This window comes from Ictidomys tridecemlineatus, chromosome 9, assembly GCF_052094955.1.
Source record: "Ictidomys tridecemlineatus isolate mIctTri1 chromosome 9, mIctTri1.hap1, whole genome shotgun sequence".
NCBI classification, from domain to species: domain Eukaryota; kingdom Metazoa; phylum Chordata; class Mammalia; order Rodentia; family Sciuridae; genus Ictidomys; species Ictidomys tridecemlineatus.
In genome coordinates this window covers 107686532-107711468 of record NC_135485.1, presented here as the reverse complement: position 1 = coordinate 107711468, position 24937 = coordinate 107686532, and the positions used below count along the sequence as shown (strand labels likewise).

The window sequence follows — 24937 nt, the reverse complement described above, 5'->3', positions numbered from 1 at the left end:
ATACCATAACTGATGATAATTCCAATTTAACTGCCAATTAGACTTTTCAGGTTTGATGGAAATTGCCATCAGGCTATATTTGAGGAAGCTGTCATGAACATTAAATGAGATCATTAGAAGCTGGTCTTCCTGCTTCCAATCGTACTGGAGACTCAGATTCATCCTGAGTTCACAATTAAATTAATCTGTCTAAATAGCAATATAACCATGTTACTCATTATCTGAAAACCTTCAGTAGCTATTTATTGTCTACAAAAAAGCAATCCAGCTGATTACAATAGTGGTATCCAAACTTTTTAAAAACTCAGCTATGCCTAAATAGTTTTAAAAAATGAAGCAAGAAAATATGTATTTCCTCCATATAAAATTTTATATTACTATAATTATCTAATATCTTAAAAGTATAGATATCTCTTAGCACAGAGTTTATTGCTAATAATAATGTTTTAAATTCAAGTCTTAAATTGACCTTCTGGATTGTTTGACTTATTTTATGAGACTATCGCTTCTCATGCATGATTATATTGTCATTTGCTTTTTACCACCTAACATAGCAATCAAAGAGGGGCAGAAGAGAAGTTAGTATTGTAATTTCCTAGCTGTTTGTCTGCATTTGCAACTTAATACTTTCTGCATATGGTTTCTTTGCAGGGAACTGTTCGTGGATTTTCCATTTATAATTGTTTAAAATAAAAATACATTGTATAATTCATCAATCATTAAACAGGCACATGAAGTACAGCATGCAAAGATTTTAAGGTCTGTTTAAAATACCAAATCTTGACCTGTTCCTGTAAATAATGTCTGTCTGGTATTCAGAGAAATTCTTTCTAGTAGGGTGACTAGGCTAGAGGTGTAGGGTAGTAGTGGTAGAGCACTTGCTTAACAAGCATGATTTATCTCTAGCATCACACACACACACACAAAAAAAAAATTTACTGTTTAACCCTGGTGAAGGAATTAAGAAACTCTTCAGAGGCTAGGAGCAAAAAGAAAACAGTAAGTAAACACTGGGTTTCAATGGACCAGCCATGTGGCAAAGAGACAAACCTAGAATCCTGACCAGAATAGAAGTTTAGAACAAAGGCACAAAGGTGAAGTCAGAACACTTACATTTAATATCCTTATTAGATGAAATAGAAAAGAAAAAGAACCACTCCCACATTCTAGAAAGATGGAAAGAATGAAAAATTTCTTTGAATAATTTCTTTTTTTATTTTTAAAAATTTGTTCTAATTAGTTATACATGACAATAGAATGTGTTTTTACACAACATACATAAATGGAGTATACCCTCTCATTCTTGTGGTTGTACATGATACAGGAACAAACCAGTTGTTTAGACGTATATGCACATAGGGAAATAATGTTCAATTCATTCTACTGTCCTTCCTATCCCCATATCTCCTCCCCTCCCTTCACTCCCCTCTGCCTAAAGTACCTCTATTCTCCCTCCACCCCCAGCTTACTGTGAATTAGGATCTGCCTATCAGAGAAAACATTCAGCCTTTGGTTTGGGGGGATTGGCTTATTTTGCTTAACCTGATAGTCTCCAGCTCCATCCATTTATTGGTAAGTTCCATGACTTTTTTCTTCCTTGAGGCTAAGTAATATTCCTTTCCATATACCACATTTTCTTTATCCATTCACCTGTTGAAGCGAACCTAGGTTGGTTTCATAGTTTAGCTATTGTGATTCGAGTTGCCATAAACATTGATGTGGCTGTGTCACTGTAGTATGCTGACTTTAAGTCTTTCGGGTATAAACCAAGAAGTGGGATAACTGGGTCAAATGGTGGTTCCATTTCAAGTTTTCTGAGGAATCTCCATACTTACTGCTTTTTATAATGGTTGTACCATTTTCCCTACATCCTCACCAACAATTATTGTTGCTTGTATTCTTGATAATTGCCATTCTGACTGGAGTGTGATAAAATCTTAGAGTAGATTTGATTTGCATTTCTCTAATTGCTAGAGTTGTTGAACATTTTTTCATATACTTGTTGATTGATTTAATTCCTCTTATGTGAATTCGGTTCCTTAGCCCATTTATTGATTGGGTTATTTGTTTTTTTTGGCGTTAAGTTTTTTGAGTTCTTTATATATCCTAGAGATTTCATGCTCTATCTGAGGTGCCTGTGGTAAAGATTTTCTCACACTTCATAGGCTCTCTGTTCACATTATTGATTGCTTCCTTTGCTGAGAAGAAGTTTTTAGTTTGATTCCATTCAATATATTGATTCTTGATTATACTTCTTGTGCTTTAGGAGTCTTATTGAGGAAGTCAGGTCCTAAGCTGACATGGTAAAGATTTGGGCCTATTTTTTATTTTATTAGGTGCAGGGTCTCTGTTCTAGTGCCTAAGTCTTTGATCCACTTTGAGTTGATTTTTGTGCAGGGTGAGAATTAGGGGTTTAATTTCATTTTGTTACATATGGATTTCCAGTTTTCCCAGCATTATTTGTTGAAGTGGCTATCTTCTCCAATGAACGTTTTTGGCACTTTTGTCTAGTATGAGATAACTGTATTTATGTGGGTTTGTCTCTGTGTCTTCTATTCTGTAATAATTCCTGATCACAAGCTTGCACTCACCAGTATTTGTTGCCTGAATTCACATTATTTTTACCTCTCCCAACAACAACAACAACAACATGATATATACACACGCGCTCAAATATCAAAAAATTTAATTTAAATTAAGTTCATGTTGGAAGCTGGAAGAAAGTATTATGACATGAATTTAATTTAAATTAAATTAAACTCACTTACTGAAGAAGTCTCATAAAGTTACAAGGAAAATTAGTTTACAATATAAAGTTACTAAATGCACATGAAAACCAGACATCAGAGTGAAAGTCAACAGAATCAACAAACTGTATTCACAACTTAAAAACTAAAATAGAACTGATAACAAAGAAAAATATTAAATGTTTTGGGTTTAGTATGCGTAAAGATATAAAGTAATTCCTTTAAAGTATGATCACAAATAACTATCAAATTTGGTTGAGAAAATATGTAAAAACTACCAAAATTAATTTCAAAAAGCGAAAATATAATAATTGGCATTAGCAAATTAATATTTTAGTTTAATGGCAGGTTGGAAATGGCTGAACTGAGAATCAATAAATTCTAAGGTAGATGAACTAAATAAATTATAACAAATGTAAGCTGTAGTTAAATTGATACAGAAAATATGAAAAAGATCAGAAACATGGGGGACAGAGAAAGACCCTATAGACATCTAATTGATGTTCTATTTAGAGAAAATTCAGAGACTGGGAGAAAAAAAAATTAAAGAGATATTGGCTAAAATTTTTCCAGAAATGAAGAACAATATCCATCCTTAAATTCAGAAGACCAGTGAATTCAAAGAATAACATAAAAATAAATACATTCCCTATCATATTATAGAAAACATTAAAAATAAAAGGGAAAATCTTGAAAGTGGCCAGAGATCAAATAGAGATCACCTTAAAATACAGATCAACTGAGTTCCCAATAATGAATGTAAGATGACAGTAAAACAATATTTATACATTGTCAATCAGGTTGTAAGTAGTATTTGGGAATGTGAAAGACTGGTGTTTATCTCAATGTGGCTATCAAATGACTCTTCCCTGTGTCACAGTTTCTTATCATTATGACAGTAATAATTTGTGTCTCATAAGATTGTTATGAAGATTATATGAGTTAAACAATTAGAAGCATGCGTAATAGTCTGTTTCAACACTCCAGAACTAAAGGCCTAGGAGAAGAAAAGTTAAGACAATGAAGAATTGTCTGATCCAAATTTTCAAGAATGTACCCTCCTTTGAAAAACACTGCCAGCCTCTATAACTTCTTCTTATACTACTCCATATTGATCTATCTTACCCCATCACTCCTGGCCTTCCAGTCACTCTCTGAATTCCTTTTGTTATCCAAATTGCTTTAGTTGCAGAAAGCCTACTAGGTTCCAGGAGCTATTCTTATCACTGACATATACATACATACATACATATATGGATCCATATATGTATACATATGGATTAAATGGATATATATGGATAAAGTCCATACATATGGATAAAATCCATATATATATGGATTTTGGCTGGTGGAATGATAGAAATCATGTACACTACTTCCAAGCCTGGCTACAAACCTTTTCTGAAGTTCTTTCGCTTATGAGCCTTCTAAAAGTATACAGAAGCAGACTGAAAGGAGACCAGGAACTCAGAACCAGCACATCTGAAACACCTAATTTTGACGTACATAAGAAATAAACCATTATCATGTTAAGCTATTGAACCTCATGTCCTGACTAACATAGCATGATTCTGTCCTTTTTAACTTCGTTAAAACACAGTACCATGCCTGGTGTATAGCAGACCTCTGTGAAGGATGTAGTTTAATGGTAGAGCACAGGCTTAGAATGCATAAAGTCCTGAGTTTGATATCCAGTAGAGGCAGGGTGACTTATAAGGGAATATAACCATCCCTTACTTCATCATTCTAACCTATCTACCACTCTTTTAATTATTATAGTTGTGTCCTCCGTTTCAGTAGGGAATACTTCTTTTTCTGTCTCCTATTTATTTTCTTTGACTGCCACTCTGTAAAAAAAAATACAAGCCACTTTAGTGGTAATATTGGCTTTTAAGATATTGTTCATAATGGGTGGAAGAAAAATCATCTATGCTTCAAAGGAAAACTTTTAGTTATTTCCTTTTCCAGAAAGAAAGGCATCCTCAGCATTTCCCCATTGGCATTAGAGTGGAGCAGGACAGGGTGGATGATGGCTGAGGCAGGAGATGGTACAATGGCACTGAGACCCTGCAGATAAGATGAGCCTGGTGGTGGAACAGGGAGGAGGACCAGAGGAGCTGTTGAAGGACTGGCTTCCCTTCTTCCTCTGCCCTCCACCATCTCTGCCACAGACTATACTAAAGTACTATTGGAGGATGGGTATGAAGAATCTGGGCTAACACAGAAGAGGGGGCAGGTGGAAGGAAAGGAGGAACAGGAATAGAGATCTGCTGGAAGGAAATGCTCTTGCTCAGGACTCTGAGGCAAGTTTTCCTGTGTAAAGGCCATTTGTAAATTTAGATGAAAGACTAGGTGGACTCTCCATACACATCTCAATGCTAACTCAGTGCTTATCCACACTATTAGGTAATTTCTAATTAATTTGTACAATTTAAATTAGTCTTCAGGTTTTAAGTAAGGGAAAATAAACCTTCAGTTTATACTAAATCTGTCTACTTTTGAAAACCCACACATGTATTGTTCCACTTACGAATATTTTTCTTGTGTTTCTCCAAGATTCCTTTGGAAATAAGCACTGTTATAAGCTTGCTAGTGTATCCAGGGAGATAGTTAGAAGACTGGTTTCAAACATATGGCAAAGTAAATGCATAAAAATATTTGGAAATGAATTTTTCCAATCATAAAATTCTTACTAATGCTTGGGGAAGCACAAAAGAAACTTTTATAGCTCTCTGGTGGTGATTTGATTTAAGATGAGAAAATGCTGGTAATCATTTTTCTCCTCAGTATTTTATTTATAATCATTGTTCTCTTATAAAGGAAAACATTTTTTATGAGGCTTTAGCTTAAACTGAAGAAATGCTTATTTTCTCATATCATGCCATTCAAACCAAATTATAGTCTGACTTTTTAATGCTTTCAGTGTCAGTGAAATCTTTGTAATTCTCTTCAGAACTCTTGACAGATTATACTCTAATGCACAGATGTTTAAACATTTCAAAGAATAATGCTTTTCTAAGTCTCATACTCTTTCCGAAATTAAAAGTTTAAGCTAAGAAAAGCTTTTCCACACAATTCTGAAAATGACCAAGTTTCTAAGTCTTCATGTGCTCACTATAATGTTTCAGAATATGCAGAGATGGTTTCTTTGGAATCCTCTCAGGAGTCTCACTTTCAGAATCGTAAATATAGATGACGTACTTCAAAAGTGACCAGTGGAGAGTAGGGATTTCTTTTTTTTTTTAATATTTGTTTTTTAGTTGTAGTTGGATACAATACCTTTATTTTATTTATTTACAAATAAACATTAAATTTACAAATAAATTTTTAAAAGTCTGTGAGACACACACAGACTTTTCCATGTGGATACAGAATGTCTTAAAGGAATAAATACAATAATAGGAATAAATACAATAAAGGATCAAACCCAGGGCCTCACACATGTGAGTGAGGTGAACCCTCTATCACTGAGCCACAACCCTAGCCTGGGAGTAGGAATTTCTTGAATCAAGATAATACAAGAAGGAAGGAAGGAACTGGATTAGAACCGTGACTTTCAGTCTCTAGCTTGTGACTGTAAGGGATTTTAAAGCTAAGTAAAGATTGTATATACACATTAGAGTCCCATATACCTTCATTCAGATGAATGATTTGCAAATATATTACACACACACACACACACACACACACGAACAATTCTCAGATTCTATAAGTGCTCTTAAGGGGGGATAGGAAGGGCAGCAGAATAGAATAAACATTATGATTGCTGTATGTATATAGGTGAGTGACTCTATGACCAGTGTGATTCTGCAACCTGTACAATCAGAAAAATGAGAAATTATACCCCAATTGATTCAAATGTATGAATTGCCAAGATCATTGTAATGTCATGTGTAGCTAAAAAAAAAAAGTAATAAAATGTAAAATTGTTGCTGAACCCCTTGTAGCTCTTCCCCATCAATTATTTTTTGAGTGGAAATTTACTATGGTTTAAAGGTATATGTCTTTCCAAACTTCATGGTGAAACAATCCTCATTGTGGTAGTATAAAAAGGCAAGGCCTTTTGGGAAATGGTTGAATCATAAGGGATCCACCCTCCTAAATGGGATTTATCAAAGAGGCCTCAGTGAGTTGCCTCACTTGTTCTTCTCTTCTGCCATGGAGGACATGGTGAGAAGGTACTATCTAGAAGGCAGAGGATAAGCCCTCGCCAGATAGTAAATCTGCTGATGCCTTGATCTTGCATGTTCCAGCTTCCAGAACTGTGAGATATCAATTTCTGTTATTTATAAATTACCCAGCCAAGGATGTTTCGTTGCAATACCAGGGACAAACTAAGATAGTGTTATACTTATTACCCAAGCACAATCAGAAAAGTAATTAGTCTCTTAAGAATAGAGATGTCCTAGGTGGTTAAGAAATCCTATTTTAATTGAAGCAAACAGTCTCCACTAGCAGTTCCCAGTTTATACACAGGAGTTATTCCTTCCTTTCTACATATCATTGTGTCTTAGTAGTACCTACAAATGTAAATTTTTAGTTATAGGTTGTTAGGTTTGTTAACTAGAGCCACCTGCTCTACTCATGGACAGTCTTCCCTAATGGCAGTTATCTGCATTATTGAAATTATAAGTAACCTTGCTTCAGGCTCAAATTATTATATCCATGTCTCAGGCTCCATCACCTTGGTACATCCAGATGCTTTGGTTTGCACTAATGCCCTTGTTGGTATTTGCTTGAACTGTGTTTAGAGACTTTTGAACTCTTTGCAACACTAAAATCTGGGTCAACCGTACTAGTTTGAATAGATCTCCTTGGGTCTATCCTAATATGGTGGATGGATTTACTGCTGTCCCTATACTTACTGTCTCAGCAGTCAAATGCTATACAATATCTTAAAGATATAGGAATGGACACAAAATGAAAATGTTCTCTGAAGGATAATATAGTCCTTTCGTTTAGAAAAGAGAATGGCCCTCTCTTTTTTATTTTTAAATTTAATATTTATTTATTTTATTATACATGACAGCAGAATTCATTTCAGTTCATAGTACACAAATGGAGCACAATTTTTCATTTCTCTGGTTGTACACAAAGTAGGGTCACACCATTCATGTCTTCATACAGGTACCTAATGATGTCCATCTCATTCTACCATCCTTCCTACTCCCATGCCCCCTCCTTTTCCCTCCTTCCCCTTTGCCCTAACCAAAGTCCCTCCATTCCTCCCTTGCTCTCCTTCCCCCCATTTATGGATCAGTATCCACTTATCAGAGAAAACATTCAGACTTTGGTTTTGGGGATTGGCTTACTTCACTTAGCATGATATTCTCCAACTCCATCCATTTATCTGCAAATGCCATAATTTTAAGATGAACCTTTCTTTTTTTGAGAGAGAGAGAATTTCTTAATATTTAGTTTTCAGTTTTTGGCGGACACAACATCTTTGTTTGTATGTGGTGCTGAGGATCGAACCCAGGCCGCACTCATGCCAGGCGAGTGCGCTACCGCTTGAGCCACATCCCCAGCCCCTGAACCTTTCTTTTTGGAGCATTCTAAACTGCTTTTTCTTTCATTTACTCTCTGTGTTAATTGAAGTAAACATTCATCTTGAGTATTTTGAACTATAATAAGATACTCTTTTCACATAGATTGTTTTAAGTTTTCAGATATCTGTTTCAGTCGTCTGCAAACCGAGACACACACACAGACTTTTCCATGTGAGTACAGAATGTCTTAAAGGAATCAATTTCCTTATTCTCAACTTTTATATGTTCTCTTCTTTGAAACTGAGCTGCCTGAGAATATGACTGTGTTCAAGGAGTCAAGCCAGTTTTCCTTTCCCACCTTTCGGTCACTGTATAAAAGTTAGGTGAACAGCTCAGCCACTTTGTATTTAATATGTACATTGTGCCAGGGTGTGAAAATATCTGGGAGCGCCAAACATAGGAAAAGCCCAAAAGTATTGCTGTCAGCAAAGCCTCATTAAATGGAATCATAAATCCACAGTAGGATTTTATATATTTCCCTCTCCTATATGTTTCTGTGCTTGGTGTTAGAAATAGGTGTTTTGGCTCATGCTGGAATGTTCTGAATTTAGACATACTGTAGAGTAGAAGTAGCAATAGTAAAACTATTTTTGTCTAATGATCCTTTTTTTCTCCCTAATTATAGGCAAAACATAAGTATGTCTTCTCAGGGGAAGTACAATGAAAGCAAAGCAAAGAGGGCATCAGAAATGAACAGTAAAGGTGACAATGCCATTTTTCACCCAGCCAGTAATTCAGGTTTTGAACTCCTATTCTCTAGTGATCTCATATCTCACCCTATTTCAGCCACTAACTTCCAGGATCATATACTAGAATGTGTCATTTATAATAACTGTGATACCTCCACAGTCTTCTCAGTGTAAACATTCTCTGTTTTCACACTGGATAGCCTACATAACTATTCTGCTATGATTGAAAACCAAATCCTCCACTTGGGTATAGATACCATCCTTTTTCTGCTCAAGAACTGAGAATGGCTATTCCACTCCTTTCTATAGCATCAGTTTTTCAGCCTTTACTGTTTTGTTTTGTTTCCTATCAGTGCCTGTCTGTTAGTCAGCTTTCTGTCACAATAGCAAACAAACAAATAAACAAACAAACCTGAGATGATTAACTTATAAAGAGAAAAGCCTTATTTTGGTTCACAGTTTTTTGGAGATTCTAGTCTGTGATGAATTGATCCCATTGCTTTGGGCGGGTGGTGATGCAGCTCATTATAGCAGGTGTGTGTAGGGATTCTGACTATGGAAATGAGCAGAGAAGAGTTCCCCTGGTGAGAGGTAACAGGACCCTGTTTCCCACTCTTAGAATGCCCTGTAATCTCTCTTAGGGATCTAATAATAGAGCTAATACGTGTGCAATGCCTTGCTGGTATGGCAATGCCCTGAGAAGCCTCTGTTTTAGAGCCACTCTGCCACCTTCCCTGCCTCTGCACCTTGTCTCTGTGTCCCCTTTATTACTGGCAATCATCATTGGGGTGTGAGAAGACTTTTCTCCCCACACAGCCACTTACTCCACAGAGAGTTTGGGACAACAAAAGCTGCCTTGATAGAGACCCTTTGGGACAGGTAATGGGAGAGGAATAGTTTACTTATGTCTGGAGTAGGCTTTTGATGCATCTTTCATCAGCTGAGTATAATCAGTAACTATAGGAAATTCTCTGTTGGACGCTCAACGATGTCACCGGGCAGTGCTTTCTTTATTACTTTGCAAGCTGGACATACCTTATGCAACACTGACCTTGCTGCCTTGCAGACAGAAATAGATTCATCTTGTCCTTGGTAACCAGAAAGCGGTTCATTACATTCAAAATATTGGGAGGAGGTAGGTAAGACACTTGCTTCATGAGGAACCATTCGCTCCCATTTCTGTGCTACATGCTTGGTATCTTTGCCATGATGCAGTGATTAAAGCTCCTATTTTTCAACCTACCTGCTCTTCTCCTTCTGTGCCTGGCTATGTGGCCCTTTAAATCTCCTGCAGCACAGCCCTGGCAATTTCCCTCTGCTCAGAGCTGTCCTGGAGCCTAGCCTCCTACATGTTTGGCTCCTCTAAATAATTCACTGCCAATTGCGTCCCTGGCCAGCTGTGGCACTGCCCCTCCCCCAGCTAGATCCCAGTTAATTGAGTGTTTGGGACACGCTGTGGAGGAGGGGGGATATCATAACTTACCAGTCTGTCCTATTAAGATAAATTTGGCTAACCAATCAAAATATGAAGGGTAACTACCCTTTGCTGTATTTAATGAGTTAAAACCTTTAAATGAAAGGGAAAATACAAAATTTGACTCTACTCTCATTGGAACATGTTCATCAGTTACTGTAAGTAGACTTAATTAACTCTTTGTTTAAATAAACAGTCAATTACAGGGTTATTGTACAGAAATACTCATGTCATGCTAATAAATACTATTATGATATGGCTTTATACATGACCCCAAGAGGCCACCCCGGTTTGGGGCAAAGGAAACAAAATTAAACAAGTGTCCAAAACCTCCCTGTGGCTACCATGCTCTGCCCCTTCCAATCCACAACAAATCATTACTCATATTCAACCATATGTGGAAACTACAAGATTTGCAAGATTTAAAACAAAAAGAAAAAAGAACTCTCCAGAAAAACATGTAAACCACAACACCATTCTTTAAGAATTATCTTATAAAAGGAAAAAATGGTTACAACAGTTTCCTTACCTTTTAACTTCTGCTGGATCTCTAACTTTCCTAGCCTTATATTTAAAATATAAATTACAAGACCTACAAGATTTGTCTAGGCTTATGAAAAACCAATTAAGACAAAAGAAAAAAAGTGTCCCTTTTAAATCCAAACTGCTTCACTGACTGTCTTATCTGTGTTCAGCTGGCTTTCTTGACCAGTTCCTCCCTAATGTTACAACACAGAAAGACAAAAGTAGAAACATTCTAAATGTACAAGCTGTCTTTTAAAAAAAAAAAAAAGAGTTTTTTCTTAAGAATTTCACAGACTTCCAACTGGCTCTTATCTGAGATAAAAGTACACTCTGACCTGATGAAAAAGTTAATATTAAGACAAACTAAGTTGTTAAGTATTCTCTGTAAGTTGATGTATTTTTCTGATCAGTCTTGTTTTATCTAACTATAAAGGTTTTTACATTCTGTCTTTATCCAAAGGCCAATTTCTCCAGAGTTAACTCTCAAATACAATCAAAAATTTCTTTTAATACTTTCTAAAAAAGATATAAACATGGTTATGTTGGAAATAAATCTGATAACCATCAAGGACAAATATCTGGCCATATGAAACCTTTTATTTCATTGTCCTTCATGGCTGTTAGATTCTACACCTGGCATTTCCAATTGTACAGGCCTATCTTCTATCTATATATTATATACTTGATATTAAGTTGACACTTAATGAGTGCTCATCAACTAAAATTTAAATTAAAAAATGGATCCAAATAACTTAATTCAAATCAAGTAATCAGATAAAAATATAGATGTCTTTAAGATTATGGCTTATGGGTTTTTCCAGGTGACCAAACATTAAAGTCTTAATTTCCAAAAATTATCTAAAATATAATAGGATATCCATTATTTCTAAAATTTTTCTTCAATGAAAAGGATGATTAATGCTATTAATCATGTTCTTCTTATGTTTTTATGTTATAATTAAAATAAATTAATTAAATTTAACATAAATAAAATTAATCTTCATAAGTATAGTTTCTTAAATAAAAAAAATTAAAAATTACAGCTAATGCCAAACTGATCTCTCATTTTTCCAACTGTTAAAAAAACAGGATTCTACCTCCTTCCTTTATTTGACCCCTTTCTTAAAACAGTCTTTACAAAAAATTAAAAAGGATTATCAACAATAATGGACCAACTTTCAATATCTAATGTGCCATTGTAATTAATAATTTTTGTTAAAACACCTATGCTTGTACAACAGTAGTAACTATTATAACCAAAAATTATATATGTATTATATATATGTATATATTTAATATGTATGCATGTTAAATAATTATATTGTCCTCATTTGGGGGGGCTATGATATTTTGCCCTTTACTGACATGTATGCTCAATTAATTACTGATGATCATACTAAAATTTTATCCTTAACAGGAATGGACGTTTATGTCTTACGCCTTACTTATTTAAAAAATTTCTTATCTCTAATACTTATAGTTCTTCCTCTACTATCAAGTTGTATTAACAGATATTTTAGCACCAGTTAATTTTCACATGCCTCATGATGGACAATTCTCTTTGTTATATCAGGTCCTTAATTACATCCTTCTTCCTTAATTTCTACCATTCCTCTTGTAGATGGTTTAAAAGTGTATACAGATAAAAGTAAATTTTTTAAAAAGTAATATCCGTTCTTATAAATGATAAATGGACTATTATACCCTACCTCAAATCTGTCCACAGCAAGCTGAGTTAACTAAGACTATTTTCTACTACTTTAAACATTATTACAGATTCTCAATATATAACTAAACTTGTTCCTCATATCTTTAGAACCATGTTATGCTCTCGTTTGGATTCCAATTTACTGTCTCTTTATTTTAACCCTTCAAACTCTTTTACAGCATCGTACATCTCCTATCTTCCTCATTCATATATGCAGCTACACCAAGATTCCTGGACCTTTGATGAAAGGAAACGCTCATACAGATGAAGCTGTGAAATCCCTTTGTCCTTTATTTTCAGGTGCTGTAAAATCCCATGGATTTTTTTTTTTATCAAAATGCTCCATCACTAGTATAAATGTTTTCCATCTCTTCTCAACAGGCTCATACTATAGTCAACAGCTGTTCTCACTGTGTACCCTCTCCAGGCTCCTTTGTGAAAATCTATAAATCCACATTCTAATGCACTTTGGCAATGGATGTTACCCATTTCCCTCCTTTTTATCCTTACTCCTTTCTTCATGTTTCCATTGATTCTTATTCTGGGTTCATTTGGGCTAGTGCCCATAGGTCTGATAAGAAATCTGCTTACATTTCTCATTTATTGCTTTGTTTTGCCACCATGGGCAGGCCTATTTGTTTAAAAACAGATAATGCCCCTGCATATACATCTCATGCTTTTGCACAAATTTATTCCCAATGAAATATAATTTTGAATCATGGTATTCCTCATAATTCTACTGGACAAGCTTTGGTTAAATGAGCATCATACTCTTAAAACCTTCCTTTTAAAACAAAAACAAAAAAAGGGGACCTAGCCTCTCTCATATTAAAAATGCTTTAAATGTTATTTTATTTACAGTTAATGCACTCAACATACAATACAAAGTTTTTAGTCACAATCAGTCATCTGCTTTGGGTAGATATTTTATTCCTAAACAGCCATTACAAAAAAATTTATGTAAAATATAAGGTTTCACCAGACCCAACATGACAAGACCCTGTGCCTCTGATCACCTGGGGAAAAGGATAGACTGCTATGCTTACACCAACAGGTCCAGTTTGGATTCCAGCTTGGTGTGTGAGATCTATCAATTATAAATGAACATCAGGACTTTACAACCTGATCCCCAAGTTTCATTTGATCCTGGATGAAGAGAGTCCCACCAAACAAGAGGACAATGATCACTGTCCTTGAAAGAGAAGAAACATTAAAAGAGGATCCCAAGCTTCTAGACTTCCAGAGACTTAGGGGGATACAAAATCATTAATAGCCTCAGCTCAACAGCTGTTGGCTCAAATGGGGTTAAAATGTACTCCAGAAAACTTAGTTACTGCTATGATTGCTAAACTCACACAAAACTCTATAAATGCTTTGGTTTTAACAATAATGTTGTTCTGTTGTTCCCAAGCTGTGGAAATTCAGTACAGTAGGAATTCTTGACTTCTAAAACCCATTAAAATATCTGGGTTCACTTGGTTAAAATTGTTATACACCTACACAAATGTCTCATGGTACCCATTGTTGTCTTAACAGGCTAACTGTGTTCTTACCATCCCCACAGGATTTAATAGGCCACCATCCTGCACAATGCATCCATAAAAGGTCTATTCTCCTTGTTAAAAACTGTAATGATTCAGTGAGCCTTCTCTCTAAGACAAAATTTGATGCTTTGATACTTTCCTTAGTGGGTATCCTTGGACTACTTGTCGGGGTTTACAAAACCTGTGCTATGGTAAAAAAAATATTAATCATACCTCCATGGCAATTAATATGCTTAATGAAGAACAAAAACAACATCATCAAGCCATACTTGACAATCAGGCCCCAATTAATTATTTCCTATTATTACATCATAAAGGATGTCAGGAGCTTATTAATATGTGTTGCTTTAATTTAAGTGATAACAGTAATTCTATTTCTAAGGAGATAAAATACCTTAAAGACATCATTAAACAGGTCCAACAAGATGATGGAGGTTTAGACTTATTGGATTGGCTAACTTTGCGGTTACCCAACTTTACCTGGGTCAAGCAATTATTCATAGGTAGATGCTTATTAATATTGAGATTATTATGTTGTGCTTACTGTTGCCAATGTTTACCCTACTTTTTTTGTCCCTGCCAATATTTAAGAGAAAATAAATATTATTCATCAAAAAGGCCATAAAAGGGCTGGGTTTGTGGCACAGAAGTAGAGCACTCACCCTAGCATGCATAAGGCACTGGGTTTCCGTCCTCAGCATCACATGAAGTAAAATAAAGATATTGTGTCTGCCTATAACTAAAAAATAAATATATATTTTTTAAAAAGGTCATAAAAAAACAAAAAAAGGTGAGATATAGGGATTCTGACTGTGGAAATATACAGGGCACCCTGTAATCTCTCTTAGGATCTAATAATATAGTTAATGTATGTGCAATGTCTAGCTGGTATGGCAATGCCCTGAGAAGCCTTGGTGTTAGAACCACTCTGCCACCTTCCCTGCCTCTGCACCTTGTCTCTGTGTCCCCTTTATTATTATTATTATTTCTTTACAGGTGTGTGTGTGAGGAATCAAAACCACTCATTCCATCAGCCAGGAAGCAAAAGGGAAGAGAAAGGGGCCAGGGTCCCACCATGCCCTTCAAGAGCAAGCCCCCCAAGGACCACTAAGGCCCACCTCCAAATGATTCCACCACTTCTCAGCTGAACAACCCTGTGGACAAAGCCTTTAACACATGGGTCTTTGGGGGACACTTATCCAAACCGTAGGAGTACCCAAACATGCTTCTCTGCTTCCTATTTAAAAAATAACCTCTTTAAACCTCACTTCCTCTGAAAACTACTATCCCTTTCCCCCCCCCTCTCATTTCTAACAAATTTCCTCAAAAGAATTATCTGTGCTATGTTCACTGATTCCTTTTCTTCCATCCTCTTTAATCCATTAAATGTTACAAAATTACGCTTTCACCCATCATCCCATGAAAAGTTTATTATAAAGTTCATTAATCATTTTCCCAGTTACTAAACCCAGTGGTCAATTCTGCCTTCATCTTACTGGATCTGTCAGCAGGGTTTAACATAATTGATTTATCTTTCCGTATTTCTGTTTTCCACTTGGCTACATGCTTGGTTTTCTCTATTTCAATTTCCTTTTTATTTAATTTTATTTACTTATTTACTTTAAGTTCTCTTCACTCCAACCTGAAACTACTGACTTACATGGCTCAGTCCTTGAGCCTCTTTTTTTTTTTCCCATAGTCATTTATTCTACAATCTCATCCAACTTCCTGGGCGTAAATTGGATACAGCATATTGGGCATATGTGCAAAAGTCCATAAGCCAATGACTCTTAAATGTTCATGTCCACTCTAGTCTACCCTCCTGAACTTGAAGCTCATTATAAATTTTATTATATGAATCTTGATTTCAAAAGCCCAGGGTTATTCTTTCTTTCCCTAATTTTACACATCAAATGCATGTAGAAATCTTGTGACCCACCATCAAAACAATACAAAACAACAAACTCTAATTAGTCCATTTGTTCCTGCCTTTTTTTTTTCAAAAACAACAAACTCTAATTAGTCCATTTGTTCCTGCCTTTTTTTTTTTTTCTTTTTTTTTTTGCGGTGGGTAGGGTGGTGCAGAGCAGGATACCAGGGATTAAATTCAGGGACACTGGACCACTGATCCACATCCCGAGCCCTATTGTGTATTTTATTAAGAGACAGGGTTTCCTGAGTTGCTTAGAGCCTTGCTTTTGCTGAGTCTGGCTTTAAACTTGCAATCCTCCTATCTTAGCCTCCTAAAATGCTGGGATTTACAGGCATGCACCAGGGCACCTGGCTGTCCCCTGCCTTTACTGAGATACCATCCTTTCTCACTTGAACTATTCAATAGCCCTCTTAGAAGTCTCCTTTCTTTCACTCCTGATGCCATACAATCTATTTTTATTAGAAGAACCAGACAATCCTTTCAAAGTAAATGTTCAGATCATGTTATCCCTCTGTTTAAAAGCCTCAACTGCCCAAGTTGTGGGTGTAGCTCAGTCGTAGAGCACTTGTCTACCATTCACCAAGCCCTGGGTTCAATTCCCAGAACCAGAAAAACAAAAACCCTTCAGTGCCCTCTCCTTCATTTCAGTGAGTAAAAACCAAAGTCTTTACAGTTGCCTGTAGGACCCCTTTTGACCTGACCTCTCATTACCTCCCTGACTTTTTTCTCCATGCTTTACCATGCTCCAAATATATTGGTACTCTTGAACATGCAAGGCAAGGTCTCATCAGAGCCTCTGCATGGTTGTTTCCTTTATCTGGAGTACTCCTCCCCATCTTGGCCATCTTCTCCCATGCTTTAAGGATCACTCAAGTCTTAGTACTACAAAGCTCTCAGTCTTCTTCCCTCATCTTTGCATTCCTGACTTTACTTTTCTTCTATTTTGTTCTCCTTCCATGGTGCATATCACCTTCTAAAACATTACTGAATCTAGCTATTATGCTTTTTTTTTTCCTGTTTCCTCTCACTAGACTGTAAGCTCCTTAAGAGTAGGTCTTGGTTTATTTTGTTTACTAATATATTTCAAGAAGATAGAATAATACCTCTCCATAGAAGGTGCATGGAAAGTCTTTTTCAAATGATGAATGAAAAATATTTTAGAAGATAAGCTAACAATTTAGAAAATCACCAATGTGAATTATTTCTAATTTCATAAAGGAACTATGTAAGTTCAAACAAGACATATCTTAATGAAAAACTTCTACCTTCAAATCATTGTTTCAATTTTTAATTCAATAATATTCAATTTATAAACTTTTAAGGGGCTGGGGCTGGGGCTTAGCGGTAGAGCACTCGCCTAGCATGTGCGGGGCCCTGAGTTCCATCCTCAGCATCACATAAAAATAAATAAATAAATAAATTAAACATTTCTCTGAAATGTTTTTCTGAATAAACACTAGAAGATGCAGTCTATTTTTGGATTCAGAGCCACAAGGAACTAACACTTAATGCATGACCAGCTTAAAACAGGACATTCTCTCTTTTGGAAGAAAATGGAAAACTACAATGGAAATTTTCATACTATGTGGTTATATATATGTTTTTAAAAAGACAATCTCTAGGGGCTGGGGATGTGGCTCAAGCGGTAGTGCGCTCGTCTGGCATGCATGCAGCCCGGGTTTGATCCTCAGCACCACATACAAAGAAAGATGTTGTGTAGGCCGAAAACTAAAAAATAAATATTAAAATTCTCTCTCTCTCTCTCTCTCTCTCTCTCTCTCTCTCTCTCTCTCTCTCTCTTAAAAAAAAAGGCTATCTCAAGAATTTATTTATTGCCTTGGCTTTTTAAATGACAATCTTATTTAGTATTTTTTCATTAACTGTAAATTCTGTCAAGAGTCAATACAGTGCCTTTTTACAAAAGAGAAAAGCCCTTTAGAAATTGTAAAGTTAAGAGTTTAACATCTGTTCCTTTCAGACTCCTTAGAAATTGTAGACTTAAAGGTTCAACTTCTCTTCCCTCCAAGTAGCTAAATGTAATAATTTAAAAACCAGTTGGCAAACACTTTAGGAACAACAGAATAATAAGCAGCATGTCTTTGTGAAAGAAAAAAAAAAGTCCTGTGAGACCCATCTAAAGTTGTTGCAGACCAGAATGACAGAATGGTAAAGTAGGAGAATTTATCTTGACTGGAATATGATCCCTGCTGGAATGGAAATTGAGACCCAGCACAGTACAATCTGGCATGCTGGACAGCACCTTCTTTCACTCAGTTCCTAGTAAGAGTATAAGCAAGTCTCACTTTCTTAGATAATGGGAAGAACTTTGTAGGAGACAGATCACAGCTACAATTTGGTGGAATACAAAAGAAGCAATGAGACAGTCCTATAAAAGTATGTTGTGGAGGGGCTGGGGCTACAGCTCAGTGGTAAAGTGCTTGCCTTACATGTATGAGGCACTGGGTTCAATCCTCAGCACCACATAAAAATAAATAAAGATATTGTGTGTCAATCTACAACTTCAAAAATATTTTTTAAAAAAGTATGTTGTGGGGGCTGGAGTTGTAACTCAGTGGTAGAGCGCTTTTCTCGCACGTAGGAGGTCCTGCATTGTCTCCTCAGCACCACATAAAGATAAATAAATAAAATAAAGGTATTGTATCCATCTACAACTACAAAAATTAAAAATAAATAAATAAATAAAAGTATGCTGTGGCTCTCCTAAGTATGCTCTCCTTCCTAATCATCATGTGTGCTGCTTCCCCCTCTGCTTCTTCCCTCTCAATTCTGTGGATTGAGACCTCTGAAACCATTAACATTCTTCCCATCCTAGGCCAAATGATCTGTCCTTCCTTTGGCTCACTGACCACAGGAATGAAGAAATCCAGACTAGGGAGCTGATACCAGCAGATCTAAGAAACAGCTCTCTTTTAAGGCTACCATTTGTATATGAATTATGATTGCTGGTATGCATACCTGGAAATCAGCCTTTGTGTCCTCTGTTTAAAAGCTCTTGGCTACACCTGATAGAATTTCAACAGCCTCTGAGACATGAGTCTATTGCCTTCTCATTTGCTAACGAATCAATAAAACTTCTTTTTTCCTTTTTCTCAAAACAACAACAACAAAACCCAACCAAACAAACAAAAAACTGCTGTGGAACAAGCCAGCATACACTAACACCAAATGGCGAAAGCTAAGAGTGAGCCAATTCTGACCTATTTGCAGAGATAAGCAGTGAACTCATTACAGCAATAATTTATATTAACGCCCCAAAGGGAATATGTATGAATTGCCCCTAAAGGTAGCCTAACTGATGCTATTATGGAAATATATTCCCAGGGCGAATGGGTCATCAAAGTAAAATTTGAACTGGAGGCCAAATATTTTGCAATGTTAAATTTAGTTCATTTAAAAAATTTTTTATTTGATGATTATATTAATGGAATGTAGAGCATAAAATTAAAATCATAAGTAATTTCAAATAGAAGTAAGATATTTGTCACTGAACAATGGGTTTGGGGCCTCGTCAGAAAAAAAAAGAACTCAGTTTAACTCAATTTAGCAATAAAATCTATGTTCATAAAGTGACCCAGTACAGATGAAGAAGAAAATACACATAATTAAGATGTGTGGCTTAGCTGAGAATAAGATGGTAATCACAGAGAACATAGATAAATGATACAGTAGAAATACACATAGTATTGCTTAAAGATAGGTATGATACCAGTATCTTATGAACATAGATGCAGCAGAGAAAAAGATATTACTCTTAACTCTTATATGAACATTAAAGTATCTTGTACATAATTTATGAGAAATATGAAAAACAGAACTTACAGGCATGAATTAAAATGATTAATGGCTTGAAAATAGGTGATAGGAAGACAGGCTAAATGAATGTGATCATTATCCGGTAGAACAGAAGTCAGTGGGATGACTTCATCCTTCTAATTTATAAAGGAATATTATGCAGATGGCGGCCAGCTGTTCTTCATCTCCACTGAGGACTAACCAAAGGAAATGGGTCTAAATGTTGGCTGGTGGGAGTTAGGTTAAATATGCAAAACTGTTTCCTGACAGCAAGAGTTGTAAAATACTGAGCAATTCCTGAGAGGTACTGTAGAATCTCCTTCCCTGGTTATCTCTTAAGAACATAAAGAGCTTTACCATCTGCCAGCAATGAGTACACTGCAGGTTTGCAAAGTAGCAAAGAAGAATAGACTATAACTCAAAAATCCCGTGATATTTGCACCCAAGTAGACTTCCATGTGCTTGTTTTTGTTTTTGTAACTTTTTTTGATAAATGATGGTTAGTGCTTGAGAATTTTACTTATACCACTACATTTTTTTCTACAGAAGGGGGAAACGTTATGCTCTACTTCATTTAAGAATAAATGTGGCTCATTTTTATTAGCCCCTAAGAGCAGTTCAGCTTTATAGGACTTTTAGACATAATTAAATATGGGTTTATTCATCATTCAAGAGGATATGCTGGCAATTTATGTCTCAAAATTTTATCATCCTATAGCTGGATCACTGTTTCCAGGAAAGCTGGATCAGTACATTTTCATACGGCAAAAATCTTACAACTGCCAATAAAAATGAGGGTTGAGACTGACTCCCAGCAACAAGAAACATGTGTTTTATCTTCATTTTGCCTGTATTTAAGTTTTTATCATTCTCTTGAAAGAAGAGAAGATAAAACCTAACCATGTCCCTGAGCATAAGAATTTATCTCTGTAGATCCATTCTTCTTGACTGAAGAGATCAAGCAAGGAAGCATGTATATGCAGAAAAAATTAATAAGCATTTAGTGTGCAATTCTAAGTTTTAAGGAGACAGTTATATTATTTTATAGTTTTAGTGCTTAGTTTTATGGTTTTTACAAATAAGTTTATGAAATAATATGGGATATTTCTGCTTATGCAAAAGTATTATGCTTAACTTTGGATTGTAAGAACTTTCCAAACCTATAATAGTAATGACTTTGGGAACTTAAGTTGTTATATATATATATATATATATATATATATATATATATATATATATATATCTCAAGTAGATCAAGTAATCTCCCCCAGGGTTCTGTAATAGTTAATACCTAGAGAAGTCAGACAAGATCTTAGAAAATCTGTGGTCAGAAGTTCTCCTCAAACTCTGTGTTTTGGGAACACATTCTTTATCCAGATATATATTAATAATACTTCCTCTGAAGCCAATGTTAAACATGATATTCTTGCATAAGCAAAAAAGTCCCCTATTACATCACAAATTATATAAAAACTCATTTGTAAAAACAGTAAAACTATACCCAATATAATTGTCTCCTTAAAAATTTAGAATCAGATATTAAATGTTTATTAGTTTTTCCCACATGCCTGCCACACACCAACAGCAGGGGTCTGAATTTAGCAGTATCTCAAATCTCTGATGTCATTTCTTCTTGAGAATGTTTATGTAATGAACAATCTTGGAAGACAGCAATGAGTCTCTTTTGGTGCAAAGATTAGGCATATGTTCTTTTCAACATGAAAACTTAGGTTTCACTAAGCTTAGGGTTTCTTTCCTACAACACAATCCATTCCATGTGCAGGAACCATCTTGCCCTCTTTGAGTTGCCCTATAAGAATTGATTCTCAGGGAACTGGCACTTCAAATGCCATTCACTGGCTATTGACATTGGCGTGAGTAATAAACTGTTTTTCATCTCTGACCTAGGTGTCAGAGATGCATCTTTGAAACTGCATCCTGCATTCTTGAAACTAGGGCAGGGTGGGAAGCCCAATTTGTTTACTGGCAAGAGGGTAAATCTCATAACCTTTGCAGTTTGTGAGAGTTTATTCCTCTACTAGTTTCATTCATAATCTCAGACTGATACCTTGTACTAAATAGAATCATTTATAAAGTTAACTACTACCAACCATGTAAAATTAGAAGGAAGGAAGAAAGAAAAAAATGTAATGGGTTACATATACCTCTACTGTACATGATAAGGCAAGATGAAATATGGGTAACTAGTAAAACCCTCCCTTATGCAACTGATTAAAGGCCAAATTTTGTATGCATGACTTCTTTCTCTAGTATCCATTTTACAGTCTCTTTGCCTTTGGCTACATTTCAGTTGGTGTGATTTCTTTACCTAATGTGATGATTCAAAATACATAATGGTATTTATGTATTAGAATATATGTCTCAAAATGGATGAAACTCATAAATATAAAGGTAGTTGATAAAGTGCATCACAGAAGAATGCACATAGTACAGTATCATTTACACTAAAACTAAATAATATTTTTAGGAATGGTAGTGCTCATCTATAATTCCAGCAACTCATGAGGCTGAGGGTAGGCAGGTCCCAAGTTTGAGCCCAGCCTCAGCAACTTAACCAGACTCTATCTAAAATAAAACATAAAAAGGGCTAGGAATATAGGTTAGTGGTAGAGTGTCCCTGGGTTCAATCCCCAGCACTGCAAAAAAAAAAAAAAAAAAAAAAAAAAAAAGAAAGAAAGAAAAGGAAAAAAGAAGCACTATATTTAGGGATCATATATCTCTCTCTATATGTACACATATATATCAAAACTATATTTATAAAGATATATATAGCAATACTATAAGGACACAAAAACAAATGAAATAATTATAAACACAGAAATAAGAAAAATATTATCTCTGGGAATAAAGGAAAATGTTCACACAGTCTTCAAGAGTTAATTGAAGATCAGTAGACGTAAGTAGAGAATTAAGGGGGTTGGAGGGAAGGAAGGAAAGAGGAAGAACTGGGGAATAAAATCAGCCACATTATGCTATATACATGTATAAATTATCATAATGAATCCCACTTTATGCATAATTTTAATGCACTGATGAAAAATATATATACATATAAGTAAACAGAAAAAAGGTCAAAGAATAGAGGGAGGGGAATAGGGAAAGGGAGGAGTGAAGTACTGGGGAATGAATTGAAGCTAATTTTATGTGCATATATGAGTATTTCACCATGGATCCCACTAATATTTAAAATTTACTAAGAAAACATTTTAATAAAAGATTGTGTTCTATTTCAGGGTGGGTGGTGTGCATAGATATTGGTTTTACTAATATTTTTATGGTGAAATAACATATATTTAGAATTAACCAACTGGACCATGTTTAGATGATTTCAATTTTCTTGGCAAAATCAAAGCATCATAATCAGGAATGAGTTGACCAAAAGCCTTCCCCTCCCTATCAGGCCTGCTCAGAGTGTTGACCTTGGCCACATCAATGTCACAGAACTGCTTGCTTCACTTTTAGTGTCATGTTGGTCAAAGGGATTGTTTTTTAATATTTTATAATAAATGTATATATCAGACATAGAAGTGATCTTTCCACTCTAGCCACAGAAAATCATTGTAAAATAAAAGTTCTTTTCAATGTTCTTACCATTTTTTCCATCTCTTAAATTTTTGGCTATATTAATTTAAAATAAAACAAAACAAAAACTTCTAGTTACAGATCTGAAGCTTATTTGAAATATCCTTAAAAGAATTATTTTTAATGTTTTACTTACTTGTTCCTTTGTAGATATCCTCTTGTTCTCTGTATACTAAACAGCTTTCCTGCAGTAACGGTTAAGATATAAACACAGTAAGTAATAGGGAATGAGACCTGGGTCCCATTTTAGACACGAGTTTCATTTTCGTTTGTCTTTTCCCTTTTTGATACAGAGCCACCTGCTGGCAGGAGAGCATTAGTTAACCTTGAAAATATTTAACAATGCAATAGGGTTGAAATTTACAGGGAAGTAATAATGATGTACCTCAAAAATGGTTTCCACTTTTTACTCAGAGTGAGACTGTTAATGACACCAAAAATGTTCATGTTAAAATGAACGAAGCAGTCAAGGGAAGGATTTTTTTTTAATTGGACTTTCTCACAGATGAATTTGAAATGTTGATCTGAAACCCTCATTAAGAACTAAGAGGCTGAAGATACAGTAGGGAGGAAAATAAGTTCATTCTGTAGGGTTCTTAAAAGCTAAAGGATTTCTGAGCATGGGTAGAAAACTGATCAAGACAAGAAAAGGGGACTTTCTTTTTTTAATGAATTTTTTTATTTATATATGACAGCAGAATGCATTACAATTCTTATTACACATATAGAGCACAATTTTTCATATTTCGGGTTGTATACAAAGTGTATTCACACCAATTCGTGTCTTCATACATGTACTTTGGATAACTCCTCAGACTCATCAGGCAAGAACGAGGAGATGGAGAGTTGATTGTTGTAATTTTATCTGGGCTGAAAGGGAAATGCAATAGCAGCCTAAGGCATGAAGTACTCCAGAGAAAATGTGAACCAGTTAAGCAAATAAAAAAGCAAGTAGCCTAAGGAAGCATAACCAGGATTTCACCATAGTGAAAGCCCAGTTGAAGTTGGTGTTCATAAACTTTCTGATGAAATTAATAGGCTCCGATTTGTGATTTTTCTCCAAAATTACTGTTTTCAGATATAGATATGCAAAAGTTAAAATTGGGGGTTGATTATTTTAATACATTAGTTTTCATGAGACAGAAACGACAAGGCAGAGACAGCTCATAGCACTGACAAAATTATTCTTAGGATTATGGACCATGGAAGATATGCAATGAATAGTATTAAAGGTAGGCTGAAGATATAAAAAGGGAGACTGGATTCTTATTGAAGGGTCCACTAAAGTCAGAGGAGTGTTGAAGGGAGAGAACTTGAAGAAGTAAGCCAGGAAGAGGAAAGATGGTGGTGAG

The 24937-nt window shown here is 35.3% G+C and overlaps 1 protein-coding gene and 1 long non-coding RNA gene across 6 annotated transcripts in view; one reads left to right on the top strand and one right to left on the bottom strand.

Moving 5' to 3' along the window:
- Window positions 1–23876, bottom strand: part of Hpgds (hematopoietic prostaglandin D synthase) — a 77703-nt gene extending 53827 nt beyond the window's left edge. Inside the window, exon 1 of one of the 5 annotated variants that reach the window (XM_005337557.5) lies at window positions 23722–23876. The gene's annotated coding sequence lies outside the window, so the exon portion shown is untranslated. Of the gene's footprint in view, window positions 1–10988; window positions 11148–23721 lie in introns of those variants that run through there. The other 4 variants (XM_013363908.4, XM_013363909.4, XM_078021916.1 and 1 more) reach the window with 4 other exon arrangements.
- Window positions 12385–17923, top strand: LOC144366898 (uncharacterized). Its single transcript, XR_013426070.1, has 2 exons — window positions 12385–12992; window positions 15233–17923. It is a non-coding gene; the product is annotated as an uncharacterized LOC144366898 (long non-coding RNA).
- Window positions 23877–24937: the final 1061 nt, after the last annotated feature.